Source organism: Anguilla anguilla, chromosome 10 (assembly GCF_013347855.1).
Source record: "Anguilla anguilla isolate fAngAng1 chromosome 10, fAngAng1.pri, whole genome shotgun sequence".
Lineage (NCBI taxonomy): Eukaryota > Metazoa > Chordata > Actinopteri > Anguilliformes > Anguillidae > Anguilla > Anguilla anguilla.
The window spans coordinates 6,292,353-6,320,188 of NC_049210.1; the positions used below are offsets into that span (position 1 = coordinate 6,292,353).

The window sequence follows — 27,836 nt, forward strand, 5'->3', positions numbered from 1 at the left end:
AATCACTCTCAGTGAATCCAAGGGCCTTGCTTCGACCGAAGGGCCAAACGGGCTCGTGGGGCCCTCGCCGTTGAACCGGACGTCGGTTGGGCTCGATTGAGGGGAAGAGAAGCGCGCGCGGGGGGCAGATCAAAGGCTTTTGCCGCGCTCCCCACTCCCCCCGCCCCGAGGATTTGCGGCATCGCTGTACCCGGGCTTACACCTGGCGCCCCGCTCTCCCCCTGTAAATGAAAAAGACGCATCGTCGGGGTGCTGGTAGCATGTTCCGCGAGCTGGATTGTTGAAAGCCGGGAAGGCTTCGGGAGATGTGTGCCTTACACAGAGGGTCTGGAGCGCGGCCAGGCTAAAATAGCTCACTCGCGCTGCGTGTTTATTTGCATTGAGATCCATGAAGCCTTTCTTTCTTTCTCTCTCTCTCTTTCTCCCCCTTTTGTTTTTCTTAAAGCTGTAGCCGTGGTTCTGGGAACAGGTTTCCCGGGTAACCCCCAAAGCAAGAGTCAGAACAAATTAAACGCTTGAACATATGAAATTATGCAATTTCCTTCCCTCCGTTTATATACGTCTCCAGCTGAATGTTGAATGTCAGCCATCAACCCCTTGTGATTGTAAGCAGGCCATTTCTTTTTTACTTATGTTATGGTAAAAAATTTTTTTTTAAAACTGTTATGCTTTGGGCCCTTCCTTTCCCAGCACAGAAGTTTGTTCGACAAGATCTTATAGAAGCTGCACCCAGCTTGACTGGGACATTGGAGCTGGCTTGGAATACTGGTAACTGTATTGACGGAAAGTTAGCCTTTTTAGGTGCGAGGTCACAAATATATGTGATTAGGACGTTATGCCGTGTGCCTATCCCCACGTTTGGCAATGACGTTTGCTTGGTTCACGAGCAACACGTGCCCAAACACAGAGACGCAGAACTGAAAATGCATCGCTGCAAGTATGGGGAATACTATATCATCAGTAAAAAAAATATTCAAATGTGTGTTTTTTAAAAAACAAACTGAGTTTCAGTTACCCTCGTGCGTCAAACTGAGCAGCAACGTTGATGATGAAAGCGGACGCTCATCTTCTGTCCTCGCAATTCACCAGCAAAACACGTCTTCTCCGGCGTGCCGTGGGTCAGACGCGCGCGTGTTCATGCCGTGTTTTTACAAATCGAACGGCGAGTGCGGAGTCAGAGGAGAGTTAACGGGGTTAGAGTTGTAAAAATCACTTACCGCGCGCGTTACGAGCATCGAATCAGTCTCCGGATTTCTTACACGACCCCCTGCTCCCCACGCAGAGCTCAAGTGCCGTTTCCTTAAGCAGCACTTGCACTTCAGTGACCCAGGTGTCTCAGCAGCCGAAAAGCAGCACCAGAAAAAAAGAATGGGTTTATAATGCAAAGACTGCTGTGCATGTCCACATGATGAATTGCACATTATGTTCACTTTATCAATACTGTTGGCAGGGCTAGCAGCAATTACATATTATTTATAATAACTTGCACTGCTGATGATTTTTTTCTTCCATTCTCATTGTATGTACTACACACGCATGCATGCACACACACACAGTGCGAAAGCAACCAAAGATTTTTTCAAGGCCAAATAGCGGAATGTGACTAGCCTAGTCATTCACCTGCAATAAATCCAACTGAACATGTGTTTCACTTGCTGAAGACTAGATTGAAGGCAAAACATCCCAGAAACAAACATAAACTGAAGATGGCTGCAGTACAGGCCTGGCAGGGAATCACCAGGGAAGATACCCAGCCTCTGGTGATGTCCCATCTTTTCCTCATGCCACAGAAGTTGGTTAAATAATGACCATTGTTAAATAATACAGTTTGAATGGTCCATTGTATTAATTATGTATTAGCAGTATGGTCCATTGGCAGTATTAATATAATGGTGGAATATGATTCCAGTTTATTCCACCTCTGGGTATATAGAATGGACAAATTTCTGACATACTGTCTACATCCATCCTCCCCAACATACTCATGCGTGGAGTCAAAACAATTTAGGCAGAGATTCTCTCGGTCTCTGCTGGGATTCTGTGCCCCCATTCTTTTCCTGTGGTGAATTAAATTTAAAATAAAAAAAGGAAAGAAACTCCAATAAAAAATGTAACATCCCTTCCTGTGAAAATGGATGGTCTCTGGGGTCCACTTCCTGTCATGCTCTCTTGAACTGCGGGGTGTCTGTTCTCATGTCAGCCGGGAAGAAAGAAAGAAAAAAAAGCCGTGCTGCTGTTCGGGTATTCCCAGCAGCGCTTGTTTACCGACGTCGAACAAAACAGCCGAAGAGTTTCTCCGATTTACACGTAAGTGCCGTGAATTCCACCAAGTCCGCACTCCCTCAACAGCACTCTGGGAAAAGTACCGTCTAAAAAAAAAGAGCCGTGTGTATATGTCACGGCAATGCGTGCTAAATGAGCCGTTAGATGCTGCTGCTAAACCATTCTGAACTGTATCACACCCCTACTGTATGTTGATCGTGAAAAACTATTTCAGTTTGTATAGCGTTTTTTTTTTTTTTTTCGGTTTCAGAGACCGTTATAAAAGGTGACTGCAAGTGTACTGTAGGATACACTTTGAGAATAGCAAATAAACAAGTATATTACAAGTAACAGCAGAGTAAACAAATGTGCCAGTTAAATGCCCGTAAATAAAAACAATAATAAATTAAATGCCCAAGTCACAAAACAGTAGATGTAGCTTTCAAAGTCCCCCAGAGTAACACATTAATAATAATAATCACATATTTGTGATATGGTATCGTGTTGGAAATGTGTCATGTGTGGGTATTCTACTCCGGCTAAATTTAATGGCCTTCCTTATTACAGTGAAACAGGAAATAGGAAGTGTCAGATTTCCTATGCAGCTTCCTGTGTGGGACTGTTCAACAGCTGCTACAAGCCAGCGGGAACAAAACAAGCGCATGGACCACTTTATTTAACAGTTCCATTTCAGTCAATTTCACATTATGTGCGCTTATAAATTATATTGATGGAGCATTCACAGACAATAACTTATTGATCAATTGGAGTAGCAGATCAATAACATATTATTGTGTCAATTAATGCAACACATTTTGCTTTATTGCACACATAATTTAACAGGAAAAAGATCTTGGAGGGCTTATTTTATGATGGAAAAACAGGTTATAATATATGTAGTAAAATAACCTACTTTTAAGTGTGAAAAATGAACCCTATGAAAAGCCTTCAATAAAGAACAGCGACTGCGACAACAGGAAAATTGCAGCTTAGTGGTGATTTTTCCTGCTTAAAAGAGAAGTTATTTTCACTAAAAACACAGTTAATAGATGTCCTGGGGACTTGTTTTTTTTAAAGAAGCAGGTCACAGCAGCGATAATGACATATGGAACAGATTGTAAAAAAAGACTGTAAATGCCAAACAGACGATGGAGGACAGTGCTGGGGCAATGAACAGAACTGCAGACCCTCACCCCCGGCCCCACAGGTGCCATTTTAGAGCTGACAGCCAGCAGTATGGTAGTCACGGTCTCATCAGAGGCAGTTCGTGAAAATGAATAAGTTTTGCTCAATAATGCTCTCATTTGAGCATCCTGGGGTAAAGGGAGAAGATTGGGTTTCTCTGTTTTTTGTTTTGTTTTTTCCTCACAATTCATCATCGAATTCATTGATTGTCAGCAGTCTAGTAATAGGAATAGCTTGAGCACCTGAGACAAACCGGCCTAGCTCGTTCCAAGATGGCTGCGTCCTAGTGCTAGTTACTGCAAAAAAAAAAAAAACTAACTTTAATTTATTTTTCTTGCAAATATGGGTCAGTGTCAGATTTGAATGCAAGGCCATATCTTATCTAAGGCAAAAATCAGATGACTCATACTGTCATATGACCGAGTTCTTCGTGTTCCCTTTAAGCACCACATGGGTTATAGGATGCTAGCTGTAGCTCAGGCCGGGGCCTAGTAAACACGTTATAAACGCTGCAGAGGTGCAGGTGAGCTCTCAGCCTGCGGTGGCGTCTGCGGGAAAAAAAAAAAAGGGCCTGCCTAAAAGCGGCGGCCATTAATCGATGTCACGATCACGCCCACGGCGAAAGCAAGTGCCCACTCGAGCCCTGATAAAGGAGACAATGGGCACTGGCAGAGGGGGCAGGTGGGGGGGGGGGGGGCGGGCACGGGGGGGGGGTTAGAACTCAGCGGCGCGCCCCATTGTGGTGGGTAATGTTCCCGGCTGGCCCTGTTATCGCCCCATTCAGGGAGAAGAATGGATTCAGCCGTGGCGGTGTCAGGAACCCGCGAAGGAGCAGAAAATAGCTTCTCGCTGGTGGCGCGGCGGTGGCGGTGGCGCTGTCGCGGCGAGCTCAAGGGACACTTATGTCCCCACTCCTGACGCGACTCTCACCACTCACTCACTCACTCACTCGCCGAGCCGCGGCGGCCAGGCCTGTAGGCCTCCGCGGTTAAAGGCGGCCGCTAATTGCTCACGTCTTCTAAACGCCCTGTCAGCGTACGGCTCCCTGTCAGCTGGTACCTGAGGGCATTTCTCTGAACCTGGCCCTCCTGGGTGACACATCAAGATGGCTCCTAATGAATAACAATGAACAGTGAATAACTGCTCCTTTGAAGGTTTTTTTAGAATGTGTTTTTTTTTTTCTTTTTCAAAATTCTAAGTGTTCTAGAATTTTCAGAAGCATTAGATGTCAGCATTAGAATGTTCAGTTAAGAACATTCTAATCACGTATTTGTGATTTGACATCATACAGTACATTGATAATGGAAGTCTAAAGTACATTAGAGTATGCTATAACGTCCCGAACAGATTTTGAGAAGAAGGAATATAGGCAGGGGAGCATGGATTCAGAAAATGTGCACAAAGACAGACTGACAACGCATCATAAATATGACTGAACATGGTTATTTGATAATATTTTATAATATTTTTACAATCCTGCATAGTATGCCTTTAATTAGGCACATTTAATGCCAGTAAATTTTCTATATTCACATCCCAGGACGTTCAATCAGTCAGGCAACCAATGTTTTCATTATCGGTAATATGCTATTTGAGAAATTGTGCTGGTAGAAGGCTGTTACATTTTTAATTGATTCAATTATAGCCTGGCAGGTGAAATCACTGGGGTCTTAAAGAGGTGCTCACCTGAAGAAAATTAAGTTCAAAGACAAAGCAAGTGACAACAAGCCAAGCGTGCCTTGTGTTAAATTAAATTTAAGGAAAAAATTATGGTGGAACTTACACATGTTTTCAAAAGGTTCAGCTGACCAAAAGATCGGTTGTAACCAAAACCAGAATATGCAACAGGTCCCCTGGGAAAGTTTTAAAAGTATTTTTTTTTTTTTAGCAAGGTGTCTTGGATAATAGAAACATGTTGCAGTGAAAATATTTTTAGGGGTATTATTTGTTTTATGTGCCTTGTAGAGTAGGTTTCAGTATAGTACAATAAATTATTCTTCAGATTAAGACTAGAGGCTCATGTTCCCTACAGGAGACAAAAAATGAATTTTTGGGGGTTTAGGATGTTATGGGAAGCAGACTTGAGGCAAATTCTTTATTTCAAATATTTTAAATCTCAGGATGCTCATAAAATACCTGTAAATTACTGACAATTTTACAAGAAGCATCTCTTTTCATACAATTGCAAGTTTTGGTTTCGTAAAAGGTTTCGCTGAAAATTCTCAGGGATCTGCAAGAAGGTTTTCAAATTTTCATTGCGGTCTAAAGTAATTCAAGTACGTATTTAATCCAGGCCTGTTCAGAAACCCATCGGTCTCCATTTTCTTTCATTTTTCAATATTTTAATGTCACCCGTTACCATATTACAATCTAGGAAAAGCGTAAAATTATTAATACAGTTTTGACAGTGACTGTCAAACAGATGTAAACAGATGGTCAGATGGTGCGACCCTGCCCAGGATAAGCGGGTGTAGATAACGGATGGATGGATGGCTGGTCAAACAGGCATCGCACCTATGGGGTGTGTTCAGCAGCCTATAGTCTGTTATTGTCGGCAACACAGTGTGATGTTTTTCCCCTGAAGAGATTTACTGACCTCAGCTCTCAGGATAGAGCTGAGGCCTGAATGTGTACATATTAGTGTGTGTGTGTGTGTGTGTGTCCGTGTGTGAAGAGGGGTCGGGGGGGAGGGGTATAATCGTGTGAATTATGGCTACTGCCTTTAGCTTTTGCCGCTTCAAATTGCCGTTCCCGGGACCGTCGACCTCCCGGGATAATTGAATATCTGGGCGAGACCGGGAGCGAAACGAGATTAACGACCTCCCTACGCTCCTGGAATTTCTCCGGATTTCAGTGACCCACTTCCCTCCGCCAGAGAAACCTTCCTACCGCGTGTCCCGCGTTCCCCGGACAGGGAAATGAAATGAACAGGAAGTAGGGTGGCCTTTCGTTTTTGGTTTTTGGAGAGAGCGGTTGCCGTCGGTCCTGGGGGCTCGTAACGCGAATCGGAGTGTGGCCATTTTGTTTCTCTCCCTGTCAGGCCAACTGTAGCTTCCGTCAGACTTTTTCTTGTTCCGAGTGCAAAGCAAAGTGTTGCGGTGCAATCCGAGCGGCCTTCCCACTCCATCTGCCTCCTTTCCCAAAATGGAGGCTAATTTGCTTGAATGGTAGACTGGAGACCCAGTGGACTGCTGCTCTTTTTTGGGAATTAACTCGATTAGTTCAGCCATTCAAAAAAATTTTCAGCGTGCAGTCAGCTGAGGAACTGACTGGAATAGCTACACAGAGCCAAATGGATCCGAGCTGGCACAATTACTGATGACTAAAACCTTTCAAAGCTGAATTTTGGCTTTCAAAGCCGCATTACATACTATTACATTGTCAAAATGCGAAATAGCAATTTAAAAAAAAATAATAATGTTGTCACAATATATTGAAGTATGTGAAGAGTCTTGAATACAGTTATCGCATGTTGTAAATGTTCTATATAATAACTAAATTTTTAATGGACCATTTTTACATTTGTATGTTTTTGACATAGACGCACTGTGGTGAAATCTATTTTCATCGCAATGTTATTTTTCCCGGATGTGAATTGTAGGTGTCTGTGCGACTGTGGAGCAAATAATCGGCCAATGTGGTTAGAATATTACACCAAAACACTGTGAGAGAAATACTCCATCCATACAAAATGCAGTCTTGCCACATCAAAATGGAACATGACTGCTGTACGTTGCTCTCAGAATGTATAATCCAAATATCATCAATAATATCACCAACTTGTGTTCATGTTAGGAATGTGAAAATATTATTATCATAATGAGTATAGTTTTAAACTCATAATGTAAAATATAATGTACATGTTTATCATCTAACAAGTGCAATTTCACATTCAATAACACTCTGTCACCATGGTGATGTATGTCTATCACCATAGAAGTCGTTATGATGCCATGTCTCAGTCATGTACGCGGTTTCTGATTCCATGGGAACCAGCGACTGCGCTGCGTTTCGGTTTGGATAATTACCGATCCGTCGCCTGACAGTTCGCCCAGCGCCCGCGTTTGAGCGCGCCACAGACCCTCGAGCCGGCGAGGGGCTGATTACTCACCCAGGGGCCGGGCGTCCAGGCGCAGGAAACGGCCCTGCCATGTCTCGACAGAAATGAAGGGCCCATTATTTCCCCGTCCGAGTAATTCCCCTTCGCCCACAGGTTCCCAGGGAGGCTGGCTGGCCCTGGTGTACAGAGAGAGAGAGAGAGAGAAAGAGAGAGAGAGAGCGGTCTTTCTCTGCCTCCTCATATCTAATTACAAGCTGGTGTCTGGTGTAGTGGAGACCACAGGAGATAAAACGCTACCCCACCCCCCCCCACCCCACCCCCCAAACGCCCCCCCCCCCATCGCCCGTCGTCAGAGGGCTCCACTGATTCTTTATTCCGTTCTGCCGGCCATTTATAAAACGAAGCTCTTCCGTGAGCGCTCGCCCACGTGCGCGAGCCCTGATCTCGCACTGCGGCCTGCTTTCCCTCTGCCTTTCTCTTTCGCTCTTTCTCTCTTTCTCTGCGTCTCTTTTTTTCTGTCTCCCCGTCTCGCTCTCTCGTTGAAGTCGAGAGCCGCTGTCTCTGTCTTTCTCAGTCACTCTCTATCAGTTGAATTCAAATGTGTGAGAAAGTGGACTGGCCTGCAAGGAGCACAATTCAAACCGTGGCAAGTGTGCTAGGACGGAGTGTGGCACAGTGGGTAAGGAACTGCGCTTGTAACCGAAAGGTCGTAGGTTCGATTCCCGGGTAAGGACACTGCCGTTGTACCCTTGAGCAAGGTACTTAACCTGCATTGCTTCAGTATATATCCAGCTGTATAAATGGATACAATGTAAAGTGCTATGTAAAAAGTTGTGTAAGGATAAGAGCGTCTGCTAAATGCCTGTAATGTAAATGTAATGTAGGCCAAAAGGCCAAAGCTCTTTCAGCTTCTGGAAGCTTCTGTGCAGTGCCATGCAAGCAGCAGCTTTATGTGCATTTAGCTCATTTTGTTCATCTTCCATCAACATTTATAATAACAATGTTAATATATTTGATAATAATTCTATATATTTAAATATATTTTAACATATCTGAATATAATTTTTATGTAGCTCCCGTTGCATTTCTCAATTTGATGTGAGCAATTTGTTGAAGGGACCATCGAGATCAGCTCTTCAATTATTTCACCAGTCTGAATTAAACACAAGAGAGAAAAAACAGATCTGTAAATCATCTGCTAATTTCTCTTCTTTTATTTCTCTCTCTTTTTTGTAAAATGACACCAGCGGAGATTGTCTGTTGTACTCAGTTATGCTCGCGCGGCATGGTTCATCGGTTAGACATTCTCCTTCGTCTTTTTTTCCCTTTTCGGGTCGGTTGTGATTAAACGTTAAAAAGAAGACGGTCTCTCCGAACACGGCCCCCTCCCCGCTGCGGGCTCTGTACGCCAGAATGAATATCGCATAACTTCATATTTTACTTTTCATTACGCCAATTACACCAGTCAAACTATGAATTATTAAAGCGCTGTAAGACGGTAAGACGTCCGCGCGGTGCGCTTTACGGTCCTATGGAAATCACGCGCGGGCGCAGTACATCACGCTCGGCAGACGGCGACGCCCACTACCACGTATTTCCTAATAAAACAGATTTTCCTCTCCCTGGGGTACAAAGATGTGGACAAACAAAGCAGTAAATCTGTACAACAGGAGGAAGTTTATGTCTTACCAAGCTTATGGACAGAAGCCCATATATATATATATATATATGTAGTTTTATATATATATATATTGCGACACGGGTTGCAATGTGGGCCGTTTGTCAGACCTGACACGTTGGAGAAGAGCGACGACGACGCAAGGCGAAAATTAAGGAGATGAAAGCGCCTCGCGTCGCGCCCGCAGATTCGCGCGGTCCGTATGGCGAGCGGGGGAGCCCTCCGCCGCGCGCCTGTGTACATATTAGTTTCCTCCGAAGACATAACTCTTCCCGACGGCGGCGGCGGCGACGCCGGGGACGGGAGCCGCTGATTTGTGGCTCGCTGTCCGGCTGCCAGCCGGCTCCGTATTTGTCGGGGGGGTGGGGGGGCGGCGGTGGAGGGGCTGGGGGGCGGTGGTGTCCCGCAGAACGACACACACACACACACACACGCTCCCGGCGCGGGCCGTCTCCTCCAGGTCCGTTGTAAATATTGGAGTCCAATCCCGTCGCGGTAACCGGCGGCCGTAAAGCATGCGAGCGGCCGTTTGTCACGCGGGAAGGACGCCACGCCCGCCGTCTCTCCACTCGTCTTATTTAAATGGCGCCTTGACGTGCGACGCGCCACCCCCGTCTCGAGCTCGCAATTTATCGTCCCTGTTAGGGCTCCCCCCCCCCCCCCCCCCCCGGGCCCAGGCAGCCGTCCGTTGTTTTTTGGGGCGAGAGCGGCGGAGGAGCGCGTGACCCGACGCCCCCCCCCCCCCCCCGAGCCGACGTCATGTTCCTCATTTGTCGCTCGATCGGCTGAGAATAAATTAAAAACTGAGAAAGGAGAAGTGTGTCCACCGCCTGCCTCACACCGGAGGATTACTGGAGGATACGCACGTCCTTGGTCTCTCTCAGGTCACACTCAGCTACGCTTCATTTTCATTTTAAAAAACTGCAGAGGAAGGTGCTGCTGGGTGGCTTATCCTGTTAAGGCACTGATGTAATGTGCAGAGTGGGGCAGTGGGGCTGAAATGTGGCTTAATCGCCACATTTGTCAAGATTAACCCTTTAAGGCGTGAGATCACAAACATGCAATTAGAATGTTCTTCGCTGAACATTCCAACGCTGATGTCACAATCGCCACTGGCAACTGAAAGCAAAGGCGTTCTAGAACACTGACTAAGGCTTTTGAAAAGAACATTCCAAAAGACCTACTCTTCAAAGGGTTAATGAAAGGGAGGCGGAGGGGGAGGGGGGTGGTGTAGATAAACAAACCTCTCCCATAAAAACCGGGAGGGGACGTGATCCCGTATCGAGGGGCCTGTGGGACTGGGAGTCAGGCTGGGCAGCAGCACAAAGGAGCGGTGGCGGTGGCGGTGGCGGCGGCTTTATTCATCATTCCCGCCGCGGCGGAGAGGTGCCGCTTATCGGATGCCCCGTCGCCGCGCGCGGAGATGGCCTTTCTCTGTGAGTGATCGCTCACGGCGCTCATCCGCGGCTCAAGGTGAATTCCGAATGCGTCTCCTAGCTCCCCCCCCCCCCCTTTTTTACCGAGGCCTCTCTTTGAACCTTTTTTGAAATGAATCTTGACCCGCGTCTCATTCAGATGGGCCTTATCTCCCCACCGCTCTCACCCCCCGGGCCCATCTCTCTCTCTCTCTCTCTCTCTCTCTCTCTCCCTCTCTCTCTCCGCTCCTGTCGTTTGTCAGTCCGCGCGCGGAGCGCAGCCCGGCCGATAAAGGCCGCCTCTGGTCCCGGCGGGCCGCCTCGGCGCTGGAGGGTAAACAGCGGCGGTCTCAGCGGCCGCCCCGCCGGCTCTTAACCCGGGTCATGTTCTCGCCCCGCGGACGCGATCCCGAAAACGATCTTCAGAGGGTTTTTTTGTCGAGTATCTCAGGCTCCCAGTAGGGTCTCATCGCCACGGCTGTTGTACTTGACCTCCTGTTGTTGCCAGGGCCAACGAATTGCTGCCATAAATTCCGCTATTTTTCCACCCCCCAATCGTTTGATCTTTCCTCTGGCAGTTTGTTATCTTGTTTTTATGCCCCCCCCCCCCCCCCCCCCCCCCCCTTTATATCTCCAAATTTGTATTGCCCGGTTGTGTTCATCATCAGCAATTTGTTCGTCGCTACAACCTCCGCTCTCGATTCGGGAGAGCGCAGAGAAGCACGTCAAACTGTCCGCCGATGTCAGGCGTCGCTTACTATCGCACCGCGGTGTGGAAGTCGCGCTCACGCAGACACGAGCCGGACGAAGATATTTCAAACCGGCGCTCTGCCCGCGGTGCGAATACTGCACTGGCCCTTTTTGTCTTTAGTAAGAGAACTCCAGCCAAAGTACCAGCAAGAGAACCATCGCGGCATTTTAGTGTTTGGAGCAATAAGGCAAAAATAAAGTCTGCTCACTCTGGGACGTTGGATGTTGGGTTATAAAAATAAATCCTCGCCATTGCCAGTGTTTCTGTGTAAGTCCTTTAAGGGTTGTTTAATTGATGTGCTCTTGGTGCAGTCAACCGACGATACCTAAAGGCTTGTTTTCAAATACTCCTGCTTTTGATAGCTTTTCCAGGAAACTTCTTGTTAATCCCCTGTTCTTGTTGAGTACACATGATTGTCAATATTAATATATAACTGTCATATGTATGCTTTAAATGGTTTAATTCCTTTTCTCTCACCGATTTGGAATGTCATGCAGATGCTGCAACTCTTACTGCAACCTCCATTGTCAGTTCAGCATTTACATTACATTTATTTGGCAGACGCAGTAATGTACAATAACTGCATACTGAAGGTCATTGGAGCCACTACAAAACACAGGTCCAAAACCAACTGTGTGTCACCCTACAGGGCTGCCAGCCAATCAGCACCGGATTCAATACCTGAATGTGGGGCCTACTTATGCAGGAGAACAGTGCTGTTACAGCATGAGCCACTCAACAGCCAGACATATATAATTTATCATTATATGGGTCTAGGAGCAAGATGTTTTATGAACACTTAGGTTTTTAATACTCTTTTTTTATTATTAGTTTGTGTACACAGTCTATGTACACAATCTTTTTTGTTTTTTGTACACATTTTTAAAATTTGTCCTTACAGAAATGCAATGGGGAGCCAATTAGCTATTCTTTATTGTTCTATTGCCATGGCAGCGCTTTCTCGAAATTACAGGCCCAGCATTGTGTATGATGAATGCACTCATTTAATCGTTTAACTGTGTAAGTGGCTTCTTAAACAAATGCAGTTTACCCTCATTTAACATACTGCTAGTTCAAGCCAAGTTCACCCATCTTCTACAATAACAATCACTTTTCTCTGAAGATTGCTTACATTGTGAAGTGTGATCTGAAAATGTTGTGTAAATTATCTCTTTCCTTTTGTCCTATTCTGTCTGGCAGTACAACACAAACATTACATTACATTACATTACATTACAGGCATTTAGCAGACGCTCTTATCCAGAGCGACTTGCACAACTTTTACACAGCATTTTTACATTGTATCCATTTATACAGCTGGATAAATGAGTAAAATGAGGAACATGAGTAACACTGCGTTGGTTACTGCAATGTGCTGTATGTACAGTATGTTCCACCAGAGGCCGGAAGGCAGTTAGCGTCGTCGTTATCTCCGATGATCTCGCGAGATCGAGAAACGCGTTATGTTAAAAAAAAACGGAAAAGGAGTAAAACAAGCGCGCTGGAGATAAACGGTCACTTATGAGTTATGGCTGAAGGAAGGCGTTGCGCTGAGCTCTTTTGTGAGCGCTCTTATCTGTCTTTCCGCGGCACGCTTCATTTGTCTTCGCTCCGCCGACGGTCCCGCGTGGGAAATTCCTGTTTAAATACGGGATTCTTCAGCACCGGTCGGGATTGGCTGTGCCAGTTCCCTATAGGGGAGCAGCGTAACACGCATACTGTAATGGGACGTGCTGCAGGACGCAACAGGAATTCAAATCCGTTCATTCAGTAGGGCAGTCGTTAATTTACCGTGTTCTAAATTTTTGGGGAGACCTTTGTACCAGCTACTCCTGAAAAGGGGCGCGCAGTGTTTCAGTCAAGGACTGAAGTGTAAGGGTCAATCATTAGCCCTATTAAGGGTTCGAACATGGTTCTGAGTGTTCAAGCCTGGTTAGCGCTTCTCAGAAAACTGTTCGACCGTGCTGGTTAGATGTTCTCAGAGACCAGCGGAAGCCTGCGCTGCGTCGTAGCGCTCAGGACGTACAGTAGCAGCTTCGTTTGCCCAGTCACGGATGTCGGATTGTGCTGGGGAGGAAGCTGCAGGCCGTATCAGCAATCAAACACGCGAATAGATAGCGAAGCTAATTCTGTGTACTTTCACCTTATGCTTATGTCATCGTAAACCCTCCCTGTGCTGTGCTAGCGGGAGATGCAGCTCTTGTGGTGCTCTGGGGCTGAAAACTGTAATGACTTAACCTCTGTCCTTGTGCATGCATCAGTATACCCTGACCAGGCCTTGCTAATATTCAGATTAAAAAAAAAAAAAAAAAAATAATGTAATCTTGAACTACATTATATTACAGACATTTAGCAGACGCTCTTATCCAGTGCGACTTAGACAGATTTTTGCAGAGCATTTACATTGTATCCATTTATACAGCTGGATACACACTGAAGCAGGGCAGGTTAAGCACCTTGCTCAAGGGCGCGACGGCAGTGTCCTACCCAGGAATTGAACCTGTGACCTTTAGGTTACAAGACCAGTTCCTTACCCATTATGCTACACTGCCGCCCACGTGTGCTAAACTCTCTGCTGTAGTTCGCTAATCAATGCGGGCCCGGCCTAAATTAGTCACGGGCACAGAGCCTTTCGGCTAGCCTCCCGTGCTCGGTCCGCACAGCGCGACTAGACCAGACGTCTCAAATCTGTGAACGGACCGGAACGATAGCCGTCACAGGCCCAGCTCCGAAAAAAAGTGAGTTTCGTGGGTCGCGACGCGGCTCCTGCCACCCCTAAGTGCAGGGCTGTGGAGTCTGAGGCGCTCCTTCCTGTCAGACGGGCTCTCCTTCCGGCCGCCGGAGTGATCAATGCCGAAAAGCGGCTCGGGTGGAGAAATCACGGAGGCGGAAGTCTCCGCTAAATCTGTCTGCTCCGCGGCTAAACGGGCGGAGGAGGGTCAGAGACCCCCAGCGATGGGCGAGCCGCGCCGGGGCGCTCTTTTTTCGGCTTTTTGAAACCGCGAAAATCCGACGGCAGCGCGTCGCGAGCCTTCGCCGGAATTCCCCGGGAAAAAAAAAAAAATATCATAAAAAATGCGGACCCAGCAGGAAAAAGCAGAAAAGCAGACAGCGCTGCCCTGTTTTACAGCAGGTCTTCTTTCTTTTTTTGAGAGTGTGTGTGAGACAGGGGAACTTTGCTTTGACTCTGTGTAGATAGATTACCCCGGATTGTGCCAGACACCGTGTAACACAGCAGGCAGTGGCTCCTAAGGTGAAAAATTTGACGCCCCCACCCCCCCGGACTCTGCCGGGTCAAGGGGGGAGAAACCGATCCATCCTCCCAGTGTGGTAGACTGGTGCCCCCCCCCCCCCCCCCTTATCACCCCCTCCGCCCAGAACTCGCCCACCTGTCCTTCACTGGACTGAAATTGATCAGCTCTGTCTCGACTCACTTTTGCCCGCGGGATTCTGACTGGAGATTACACTCCCCCCCCCCACCAGCCAGCCCCCACCCCCCCACCCCCACGCTCCAACCCGGAACGCCGGGAACGCTTTCTGATTAATACTGCTGACAAGCTGGCCCATTATTACAAATTAAAAGTGCGTGACGGCCGAACGTCGCATTATCTCAGACTGAATTTATTTTTTTTTTTTTAAAGCATTAGATGAGACCGTGGCTCGGGGGCAGGGGCTGATTATGGAGTCACAGACGCCACGCTCGCCCCCGGGCTCGCCCCCCCGGCTTCAGTCCGTCGCCCTCTTCGTCTCCGGCCGGAGTTTCGCCCCCTTTCGCCGCGGGAGGGACCGGGAAACACGGCCGTCCGCGGCGCTTCTCAATCAGGATCACGCGCCCCTGCTCGCTCCCATTTTACACGCACCAACGAAAAAAGAAAAAAAAAAGCAGCATTAAATCAAACATGTGGCCCTATGACGCAATCGTCACATGACCGGGAAATTAACCGAACGACGGCTCTGGCGCACGGCTAAATCAAAAAAAAAAGTTGAACCGGAGTCAGCGCACTGTAACCGGAGAGCAGTCGGCTGGAAAATGTGGCGTGGCCCCCCCGGGGTCAGCAGCCAGCATAATTCCCCGGCATAACTGATTTTCCGAGGAAGGGATTTTCGGAGCTGTGCTTAAGTGGCTGGGGGACCGGTCGTTACGCCAGCTTCCTGTGGACCGCCCCGGCTTCGGCCTGAGCCTGCGATCGCCGCTGACCGCTCTGTTTCCAGGGTAGCAAAACAAAAGAGGGTGGGGGGGGGAAAGAGGTAAGCGTCCACCTGCAGCTGCACTAAAGATAACGGATAACAATGTTTTATGACTTTATCAGATCTGCCCGTGATTGCTTTGCAGGAAACTTAAATCAAAAGATTGCTTCATTTTTTTATTTTTTTATTTAATCTTTTCTTTTTTTCGTGTGTGAATTGCAGCAAGGAGGAACGGACATAATTTTTTGTTTTCGTGCTCGTAAACAGCTATCCCCCCACTAAAGTTTTACATGCACAAATCAACAGGAATATCCACAGAGGCAGAGCGAGAGGAGGATGGCTAAAAGATTTAGCTCCTTGCCAGAAAAAATAAGAATTTTTTTTTTAGACATAATGAAAACACAGATGCAGTTTCCAAAGCAGATGATATCGTTTACACTGGATTAAGTGTCTGTTGTAGATTTTGGATTTGTACAGATACAGTGCAGACAACATGGAATCAAACATGATTCATATCAGATTTTTTTCCGCCTTGTTTTTTCGAACGTCCCTTTTTGGAATAGGGGCAGGTACATATGAAGGGAAGCAGTCCAGTCCAACATATACATTTAACCAGAATGAAAATACATTCTTGGCAGTAGCAATCACTACTGCATACACTCAGGCACGCACATGTGGGGGGGTGGGTGTGGAGGGGGGGTGGAAAACTTTCAGGGGCCCTGTCACTGGATAGGGCCCAAGAGAGAGCAAACCCCCCCCCCCACTCCCATTCTGTGATCGCAATGCCAACTCACCCCCTGGTCCACATTTACAACTGCACCCCAATCCCCCCACCCCCGGGCTGACAATTACAAGGTGTCCCCCCACCCCCCCCAATCCATCCAAGGAAGGACCCAAAATTTTGCATAGGGTGCACAAAATGTTACAGATGGCCCTCCGCCCTCCTACACGCATATCTGAAGGAGAACACATTTTGTTTCCTCCCTATGAGAAGCACAGGGGTGGTTATTCTCCGATGTGTAGTCAGTCTGCCAAAGTTTGACCCAAGCCACGGTCAGCTTTTGCTACATCTAGCTATCTAGCCCGTGCACTCGTATCTATGGTACGGGACAGAGGGAGTCGAATGCTTCCACAGCTCAGCTGCGGGTATTTGGTATTCCATCCGCTAATAAATAACAGCTTCGGCGCAACAAAACTGTCCTCTTGTTGTTTTGTTTGCTCTGACCCAGCCAGTGTCGACACTTCCCGTGTTTTACAGTCTACTAGACAATCCGCCGTCAAGATGGCGTCTTTCCTGTGGCTTTTGGGGCGTCTCTCCGCTCTCCAAGCCCGAATGATTGTCGCGTGGATCGCGCCAGAAAACACCTGTCCCGCCGGCCTAATGGAGCCCGGACCCGCGTCGATTTAGACGGCTAACTAGCCGGGAGCGCTAGCTGTCTGGGGAACGAGCGCTCGCCCCCGCCACCCCCCCCCCCCTCCCCCCACCCCCCGGCTTGTACTCGCTGACGGATCTATAATTAATGAAACCCCCCCTCAGCTCCGGACTAAATTTAGTGCATAAACTGCAGCCGGAGAGGCAAGCGGTGGATTGATGTGGCGTACAGGCCTGACTGAAGGCTCAATAGCCGCCTGAAATGTGTGTGTTGTGACATTTCTGCTTTAGTGCAGCTCCAGCTGTCTGAGAGAGAGAGAGAGAGAGAGACAGAGAGAGACAGACAGAGAGAGAGAGAGAGAGAGAGACAGACAGAGAGAGAGAGAGAGAGAGAGACCGCATTGTACAAGGGGAGAGTGTCTCCCGGTCGTTACTCACCAATCGTTAGCCCGTGACTAATCTGTAGGAGATGGCAGTCCATTTAGTAAGGCAAGGTTTTCCTTAATTAAGCCATTCGATATGTCACAGTTGTAGAGCACTCTGTGGTCTCTGGGCTAAAACCTGTGCAGTAATAGGTACTGTATGTACAGCCACATTGTGTGGTGGTACAGATATTAGTCCCAATCAGGTCATTTTTTTAATTACCTTAAACTGTAGATATAGGAAAACATAAAATCATATGAGATAATAAAAGTGTTTTGAGTATTTGTGAAATAATTATTTATTTTTTGTTGTTGTAGATAATCTGCAGGAATTTGACTGCCATTTAAGGGGTTTTAAATTATTTCAAATAATTATTTGAACTGGGTCTTCTAAATAACTGCTGCTTTTATACAGACAGGATGCATACAGCAAAAAGTCTGAGAAAACAAGCCTGAAGGCTATGGGGAACTGTAGCATCACTTAGCTTGTGTTATTGTGTTTTTGTAGTGTGCATTAAAGCTTTATGTGCAGCATGTAATTCTGGCAGCTGCGGGTCAAGGATCATAGCTGCAGCTGAGCGCTCCGTCTGACGGAGAGTCAGGGATCAACGCGCTTCCGCACCTGTGGACGGCGAACATATCGTCAGCCCGTATCGCCTTGGAAATCCCTCTGGCTCGCCTCAGGTGTAGCCACACCTACAGCTCACCAGGGGTCAGCGCCCGGAGCTTGTTGCCACGGCGAGAGATGAAACGCGGTTCCTGACCCCCCCCCCCCCCCCCCCCCCCACGGTCCAGCCGCGAGGTGCAGGGGCGGAAGACCGCGGTTTTGAAATCGTTCGACCGGAGACGTGCCGCTGTAGCCTCTGCACGTACTCACGTAATGCGGGGGGAAAAAAACGTTTTGTTTTTTTTTTTTTGTAAAAGGCTGGCAGACTTCAGCTCTGAGGAGCGGGTCATTAAAATGGAAAATGCATCTTTCACCTTTAGGTTGTACCGCCAAGGGACAAGCAAGCCCGGAATGCAAAAGGCGGGAAGAGGAGGGGTGGGGGTGGGGTGGGGGGGGGCCCACTTAAAGGCAGAAAGTGAATGAAATATCAAAGCAAGCAGTCCGTGGGGTGAATGGGGAGGTAGCGGCAGGAGCGTTTGATCTGCCTGAGCCGTGTGTTCTTGGCTAAACGCTCTAAAGAAACCCTGAGGGCTCGAACAAGTGAGCAGGGGGTTGTTTTGGGGGTGGGGGGGGGGTGGGGGGGGGTGGAGGGGGGATACTGCGACTCCTTATGATCCTTAAAGTGTTTCTAGAAAAATCTAAGAAGTCCTTCAGGGATGCCTGGGATGACAGAGTAGTGGTGCGGGTGCGGGGGTGAGGGTGGGGGGGGGGGAAGGGGTGATGGTAGGTGGGGGGTTGGGAAGACAGCCAAAGGCCAATTTCGTCTTTGTGACATCACTGATACCTGAATCGCGAGGGTTCCGGGACCCTCTCCTTCACGGGCCGTCTGTCCCGCTAGGATAAGGTTTTTGGCAGCGTGAAAACCGGATGAGAGCGTTTTTTGAAGGTGAAGCAAAAGAGCCCCTTTTTCCTTTTTCAAAAGTGCCGCAATCAAGACGCTACGCGTCTAGAAGAAAGGAGACCAGCTGGAAATTTCCCTCGCGTTGAACAAAACAAGAAGAAGAAAAAAAAAAAAAAACATCCTTCCTACTTGTGATTTCCCCAAGGAACCCAGATTGAACTCCAGTAAAAAATAAAAAAAAAATTCAAAAAAAGGCAACAACAAAATCCAGATCAAACAAAGAGTGCCTGCGATTCGGTGACACGGTAGCTTTTGATAAAGTCTCCGCTCTCTGCGGATGTAATGTTGGCACAACGGCATAGGAACAGGGAAATGTCTGCTCTGATTTTTACGAGCGGGGCCATCGGTGCTGCGCCAGTGCCCTGCAGAGCACTCCGGAGTTTCCCAGGCCTCCTTCGGCCTCCATCTGCTTTTAATCTGGACGTACAGCGCATGCACATAAACCATAATGTAATAATATACCCTAAAGCGCCACAGCCCGATACCGGGGAGACAGAAAGAGGATTGACTGTATCTGGGCCCGTGCATTAATTTACAACAATAAGTCGGAGAAATATGATGCAGTCCTCCTGGAAAGAAAGAAAGAAAGAAAGAAAGCAAGCAAGAGGAAAAAAAAGACATCAGATAACAAGGCAGCTAAACGTAAGAGCTATTTTTCATGACTGACCTATTTTCAGTTCTAGGTAAAGCGTCGGGTATGGTTCCTTCTCTTTCATTTTTTTGTTTTTTTTTTGTAGCCGTGCCAGAACCGCAGTGTTCCGGAAGCGCAGTTGCTTTCTGAAAAAAAAAAAAAAAAAACCTGCAAAAATGTAGCGTTCCCTTTTTTTTTTCTTTCTTTGTGTGAAAGGTCACTTTTTCTCACGCTGCAGGATCGGAGGGTGAGAAGGCGGCCGGCGGGGCACAGGCGATGTATTTTCGGCGGCTGGAAACCCTGCCGTCGGCTCGCGGAACGCACCCGCTGACGGCCCGGGGGCACCGTTTTTCCTCCGGGAAGGAGGAGAGAAATCTCGTTGCGGCGGCGGCGATACTGTGATCCGGGGGGGGGGGCCTGCCGCCCCGTCCTGCCACTGAGTTTCCTGCTGAATGATAAAGGGCACTAATACAGCCGAGGCAAGCAAATCACAGAGAGAGAGAGAGAGAGAGAGGCGGAGTGAGAGAGAGGGGGGCAGAGAGAGAGAGGGAGAGTGTGTGTGCATGAGAGAGGCAGAGAGAGAGAGAGGGAGAGGCAGAGAGAGTGAGAGAGAGGGAGAGGGGCAGAGAGAAAGGGGGGGCCAGAGAGAGAGAGAGGGAGAGGCAGAGGGAGAGAGAGAGAGAGGCAGAGTGAGAGAGAAGGGGGCAGAGAGAGAGAGGGAGAGGGAGAGAGAGTGAGAGTGTGTGTGTGTGGGAGAGAGGCAGAGAGAGGCACTCTAATGTGTTCTAGAATGGAGCTATCTGGCTGTTCCAATGACACACTCCACGCTGACAACAGGTCATTACCCCCCATGTGAAAGAGACGAATGGCATGGCTGCAATCCAGATCCTCTCACAGCCCCCCCCCCACCCACACTGACTCTGAAGCACGGAGCGAGGAGCTGAATCCCATAGGTTAATAGCTCGGATCAATCAGGCAATTAGCCCAGTTCAAATCATCTCAGCGCTGAGCGGGAGGGATGCACCGTGGGGAATAGACTCTTCTCCAGATACCCGTACAGCGGGGAGATTTCCCCCTCTGAAGTCTAATTGCGCCCAAAGGTTTCTTCCTTGCGAATGGCACCCTTGCTTTTGCGGGGATTTAGGCCAGGGTCTATTGTAAAGCACAATGCGACATGTTTGTCTAATGTGCTATAAAAAAAAATTTTTATTTGATTTGTCCACAGTTTCACAGTGAGCGGTTTGAGGCTCTCCAACCAGCTCAGCCAGGTCAAAAGTTCCCATCCAAGCAGGGGAACCAAATCAGGTTTCCCTTTCACGAAACGAGCCCTGTGATTCTCCAGACAGCCTCAGCAGGCATTAGGAACCCACGCAAACACAGGCAGCCTGAAACAGTTTATCCGCAGGGTACCGTAACGGTTTGCTTGGGCTTTTGAAGTCGGTCGCTCCCGTTTTTGGGGTACGAGCCCCCCTTTTGTGGCTCAGCTCTTTCCTCTCGGCGAGCGGATCTTTTTTGGGCGAGACCCTCGGCGTCGCGGATTGTCGCCCCTTCCAGCGGCGGGATCTCCGGTTACCGGCGACGACGGCTACCGAACCGGCGGCTCGCGCGATGAGGGCGGAGCGCGTGAGTACCGGCGGGAGCCTGGCGCGGCGTACCCTGTCCGGATCCACGAGTTCTCCGCCCGCCCCAGACCTCGCCCCCGGCGAGAAATACAGAGGCGGAGGGGGAGGAGGAGGAGGCGGAGATGCAAATTTCGGTATTGCGCTCGTAAAAGATATCCGCCGCTCTGTTTGCATGGCGGGCTCGCGCCGCCCTCTCACGCGTCTCGGGGGCGGTGGTAACGCGAGGGCGTTTTTTATCTCCTCGCTTCTGTTTGCTAATCAAGCGCTCGTGAAAGCCAGAGGACCGTGATAAGACCTGGGATATTACCCGCCTTCTGTTTGAACGGTGACTCATTTTACAGGCTTTTAATTTTCAATCGGCTGCCTTTTTGTTTTTTTTTTGTTTAAAAAAAAAAAAATCATTTGCATGCTCGCGTCGTCGCCTTTTGTTATGGCCCCGCTAAATAATAGCGACAAATCGATGCGTTCAGATGAGCCGGGCGAAGCCATCCCCCGAGCTTTATGCTGAACAGGACATGCAGGTGCCGAGCACGTTCTCTGTTTTTTTTTGAGAGGAAAGCTTTTTGGCCATAAAAAAATTGAAAAAAAATTTCCAAAAGGAAAAAAAAAAAAGAATAGAATATGATTCCTCCTGGCATTTGTGATTTACAGCTCAATCGGATTCTATCAAACGCCCTGATACATCATCGCAGGTCTAGATGGAGACAGCACGGTTCCCCAGGGTTTCCCTCGCACCGGATGCCTCTGGATTCCACCAGTGAGTGGGCAATGCTGAACATACGGGTGCCAACCAAGATAGACTGATAAGGACAATGGCTAGACCTTGACCTCGGAGAGCGCAGACTGAAATTGGCTTGGAGGACGAGAGCGAATGAGAGACAGAAAGAAAGAGGGAGGAAGACAGAGAGAGTGAAAGAGAGAGAGAGAGAGAGCAAGTAAGAGCAAGAGACAGTGAGAGAATGCAACAGACGAAATTTCCACCCTCAAAAAAAAAAACTGGCTTTTTTTATGACAGACAAAAATAGAGCAGTGCTTGTGAACTGTTCAGTTTTACTGGGGCCTGCACGAGGCCAAACCTGTTTAATGTTTATCCACCGAGTGGAATTTTCAGCTGAAGTGCTGACACACATACAGTACACACACACACACACACACACACACACACGCACACACACACACACACACGCGCGCGCGGCTGAATGCTGAACCTCAGGGTGTGAAATGTAGCGTGACAGCTTGTCATAATCCGGCGAAGCGCGCGAAGTGTCACTGTGTAAATACGGCCCTCGCTAATGCGAGGGTTTCGCCTGATATTGTTTGGAGTGGGGGGAACCTGCCACTTGCCAGCAATTACGAGGAGCGTCGCCGCGTCGCTCGCACTGGAGCACACCGGGTGTCAGGATCCGCGTCGGCGGAAGGAGGGAAAAAAAAACACGACGCTTTTTTTTTGCGCTTTTCCCCCCCGTTTTTTTTTTTTCGTCCCGCTCCGCGTTTGGGGACACGGGGGAGGGCGACGGCGTTCTGTCTTCGTGCCTCGAGTGCTAATTACGGTCTGATTGAGGGGAATTAGTGTCAGTCAGTCCCCCCCCCCCCCCGCTGAATCTGAGCGGTCCCCAGCCGTCCGGGGTTCTGACGTGCTCTGTCTTGTGTATATTATAGTCATATGCTTCATACGCTTTGTTGATTGTATCTTGTAATAATAATAATAAAAATTAATATTATTATTATTATATTATTATTATTATTATTTTATTATTATTAATAATAATAATAATAATAATAATAATAATAATAATAATAAAAATAATAATATCATTAATAGTAATAATCATCATCATCGTCGTCGTCGTCATCAACAACGTTTAGTTAGGGGCATTTAAGGGGCTCTGCAGTTTAATTCTAGGTACTTAAGCGAATGGCGTATGTATTTATGTAATAAATATACAGCTATAAATGTGAAATATACAGTTCATCTGTCACCCCTGGAAAAGGGTAGCTGTGTCAGGAAATAAATGGCAACCTGCTGAATAAAATTAAAATGTCCAGTGTTAAATTGTCTCTTACAGGGTACATATGGGTCCTGCTTTGGTCCACACTAGACTACACCTACTGTGTGGCCCTTCCCAGACATTGAAGCAAATTTGTTAATGGTTGTCATGTGGAGTTTTTATTTTGTTGTTGTGTCCTTTCACTGTGTAGAAGTGGCCCTGTGTCCCTTCCACTGCAATCTTGGTGAACGGCCTTCATTGTGTTTAACGCGATCGCTCAAGAGTACAAATGAGACCCTCCGTTTATCCCCCTACTGCAAGTAAATCTATACAGTGCGGAGGATAAGTATCGATCCCTCCATATCTCTTATGAAAAGCTGAGCTGGCATAACATCTCTTGATAAGATTTGTACGGGGAGAGTGTTGTTGCTGCTGCTTTGTATGGGGGGGTGGGGGGGGTGGGGGGGCTGGGCGGGGGGGGGGGGGGGATGAGAGTGTCGGAATCAATAAAAACTATTATTGCGCTTTCCAAAAAATATTGAGATGTGCCACGTGTATGCTCAGAATGGGGGGATTTCTGGAATTTAGATCTTAAACAGGAAATGGAAAGGGCTAAGATATTTTCCCGCCCGATTTGTTGTGAGGGCCAAGGCTGAATAACTAAGCAACACCACTTCTGCAACTTGGTAAATCCACTTGCAGTGATACCAGTGTGCTTTCCTGCTGTCTTTCACCTTAATGAATCGAAACAGTACTGTGGCCCATATGACTAATTTCACCAAGAATAGTTCCTGTAATAAAAACTCATGTTGGCTTACAAAGGCTAGCAATAAATTCCTCTCGTTTTTTTCCTTTTGTGTGCTCCACAGCCAAATTTTTTTTTTTCTAAGTGCTTTTACACTGTTATAAACATTCATCAGTTAGTGGTTAGTGGCCTTCCACTTTATAGACTGTTCATAAAATTACAGACTTTTGGCAGCTTCAACATCTATGTTGCAATAACAAAATGAGAATATAGCACACAGTTAGTACAGTTAGTATAAGCATCACCAAACAGAAACTAGTTTGACTCATTTGAGTGAATGCAACGGTGGACTGTAGCACATTTCAACACATTCAGCTGCTGATATCTTGCTCGGGCAAATTCCAGCTTCTGCGGCTACATCTCTGAGTAAATTGTGAACATGGTGTGACTTTCAGAAGACTGATACAGGGAGCACTATGAGCGTGACGCTAGGCACGTTACATGCATACCTGTGTGAAGGAAAATACAAAGGAACTCAAAGCTGTGGAATTCAAGCACATAGATAGCAAATCTGTGTGGGCGTTCTAGAACATATCAATTCAGAAATGCATTCTGGAACATGTAGTTCAAACTCATCTCGACTGTCATAATCCAATTAACAGATATATAGGCCTACATTTAACCCTTTGAAAATTAGGTTTTTTTGGAATATTTTTGCAAAATTTCAAGTCAGTGTGTTCTAGACCTCCATTACCAGTAGTTATTGTAACGTAAGCATTAGAATGTTCAGATAAGAACATTCTAATAGTGATTTTACACCTTAATGAAAATGGAATGTTTAATTTATTTACTTATTTCATAAAGCACTCTAAACTACGTATCATTCAGTTGTCATCTGCGCCACCTTTGCTTGCACTCAACACAGACAGTTTTGCGTGTAGTATGGTCGAACATGACAGGGATGTTGTACTCACATGGCTCTCCCGAACGCTATTGATTTTTAAATCACAAGGTTAATGGTCAAGGTCACAGTACCACGCGTTTAATAAAAAATAGATACAAACACGGGTATATGTGAATTTACATATTTGTGTGTGTGTGTGTGTGTGTTCTCTTGTATTTAATACAGCCAGTTTTTAATGGATTATTATGGAAATTCAAACAAATATTCTGGCTCCTTCCCCCCTCTAAAGCCCTACACTTTTCCAAGACGCGGTGGTGAAATTATTTTTTTATTTTTTTATTTCCCTGGATCTGACACACACTGTCGCTTGAGCGTAGATATTCATGAAGTCAGTTTAGGCTGATGGTCTCATCACAGTCCCCCAGGACCCCTATTGATCCTCAAAAGAAAAGGTCAAATGTCAGGTTAAGGCTGCTAATGCATGTTCAATAACATGCTTTTTATTAGCTGGGTATTTACAATCCCCCTGTCAACTAATGACTATGTCTGTTCATTATGAATTCCATTAACATATTTGCACTATAAACATCATAATTTAATAACATGGGTTTAGTGCCTCAATGGTGAATCGCGTCCAGCAGTTTGTAAAGGGCTCCAAAATCCATGGAACATGAAACATATTGATTGATTTGAGGTTCCAAAAGATGCTAATGCAATCTTTTGGTTTAATAACCTCTGGGGAGCCCAAGAGAGTTGCAGCCTAAGATAAGATCCAAGTTAGCCACCATCCCAGTGCTAGCGAACATCACCCCACATACAACTTATATTTCTCCATAACTCATCATACAATGCAGAATCTTATGAATCAGTCCTAACAGTTTTCATTAAGATGACTATCCTCTGGACTACAAGCACTATATTAAATATTTCCGGCATCAGGTCATTGTGATTCACAGTGAATTTAACGCCCCCGCCCAAGTGAAATTTGCATAGCTGTTGTGAGTTGTTTTTTATAACGCATGTACTGTCACCTTTTATTTTATTTCTGTGCCCGTTCTTCCTCTTTCTCAGATCCACCGTGACCAAGGAAGGACTGCCCCTCAGCACTGGTATCGGATCTCGTTTCTCTGCGGTGCGTCTGGCGTTGTGTGACGAGCGGTACATTCTGTACGCTTTTCCTCCGGCGCCGGTGGAGTCTACGCACCAGCAGAAAGACGCAATTAAAAGGGTCCTGCTGACGCTGAATGAGACTCAACGGGAGATGACCTTCTTCTGGCAGCTCTTACGGTTCATAATGAAACTATCTTTCATCCTTACGTCTCACGCTAAGAAAAACATATATGTGCCTTTCCCTTTCAATCCGATATACTGCAGCAGGTGGGTTAAGGGCAGAATGAAAACCTGACTAGCATTGACGTTCTCCCAAGAATACAGTGAAGTCCAGTTTTTTTCTGTTGCTCATTTCAGTGGCTTTTAAGGTGTACAAACCCCGCTTATTGTTGGCGACCAAGCATTTCAAAGGGAGCCTAGGTTTGATTTGAATGAGCTGAGTTTTTTTCTTTTTTCTTCCTGCAGGTGGATTATTGTCTGGAAGTCACCTGAGAAAAACAGAGATAATCCTTTGCTCTTGATCACAGGCTCCTGTCATACCTGACTCTCTCTAAACCCCGCACTGTATCATCCAACCCTCTCTGTGCTACAGGGGGAAGTGGAGAGGTGGGGATCTTCCCACTGAACATTTTTGTGGTGAAAAGTCGATGAAACAATGTGTTCTGGCTACATTAGGTTGAAAAGTGACATTTTTCTAGCCAACAAGGACAGTCAGGCTATATCCAGGCAAAACCTGAGCTTCAGTATAAGGGTTAACCTAGTCCTTTTTATATGAAAACATCTCTCCGCCTTGATTTACATCCCTCTAGATGTCAAAAATTCTGGCTTTTACCCGCAGGGTTAAAGTTTTTTTTTTTTTTCCTGTTCGATGTACATTCTTTGAACCCTACAGAAAGAATCATTAGGAGGCAAAAACAAACCTGGCTTTAGGGTTTATCAACCTAAACCTTTTGCTCTCCTTACGCCACTATCATCTTGAAGATACTGCTTTTGCAAAACAAATAGATTTGCACTAAACCGGTGTCTTTTCTAAGGGTCTCAAAAAATACAGAGAAAGCTTTTCACACAACTGCAGAAAACGTAATGGCTTTTTCTCTTGGTGAAATGGCTGTGCAAACATTAGGTATTCATAAGCAATGTTTTCTATCACACTCAGAAACAGAAATTGGAAGCACATTGAAAGAAAAAGGGAAGAAATAACCCTGAAGTATGCACATGTGCATCAGCTTTCCCAGCGAGATCACATTTTCCTCACTCTCTCACACTCTCCCTTTTAACAGTAGTGGGGTTTATTCATGTTGCTGAGCCACACACATCCACATAATCCAAGCCTGAAGGCTCTTTTGCTTTTGTTATCGTTGTTGTCATTCCCCTGCAACTGAATTCAAGGGTCGGGGCAAGGGGGTAAATACTGTTGCAGAGGTTCAAATGTAATTGCAGCCAAGTGGCTAATACATGCATTAGCAGTCGCTGAGGTGCCAAGTTTTGCACATTGTTTTACAACAAAAGTGGATTAGTGCAATGACTCAGAGTGTGTGGGTGCGTGTGTGTGTGTGTGTGAGTGTGTGTGTGCGTGCATGGGCACATGTTTGTGTCTGTCTGAGTATACATGCCAATCTATGTTTGTCTGGTGAAATCTTTAGCTCAGGGCAAGTATCCAGTTTGCACCAAGCCAAAAACTATTGTTTTAAAACACTAACTGTAATACAGATGGTAAAATCACTTCCAGATTGTTCAGGCTGGCCTTTAATCTCACTCTGTCTTTAACAGGACCAGTATCAGTCTGGGAAAACACGTTGTGGGTGTCCATTTTGGATAAGCTTTCGGATGTAAAAGGGGGGGGTGGTGGGGGGTGGCGGTTTCTCGTTACAGAACCCTGAAGTAGCAACACTGAGCACAAATATTAACAAAATCTGTTAAATCCCCGAAGAATAA

The 27,836-nt window shown here is 46.9% G+C and overlaps 1 long non-coding RNA gene across 1 annotated transcript; it reads left to right on the forward strand.

Moving 5' to 3' along the window:
* Positions 1-1,828: 1,828 nt before the first annotated feature.
* On the forward strand, positions 1,829-27,722 carry LOC118237475. The gene is made up of 3 exons (XR_004767182.1): positions 1,829-2,307; positions 25,863-26,078; positions 26,367-27,722. It is a non-coding gene; the product is annotated as an uncharacterized LOC118237475 (long non-coding RNA).
* The last annotated feature ends 114 nt before the right edge of the window (positions 27,723-27,836 follow it).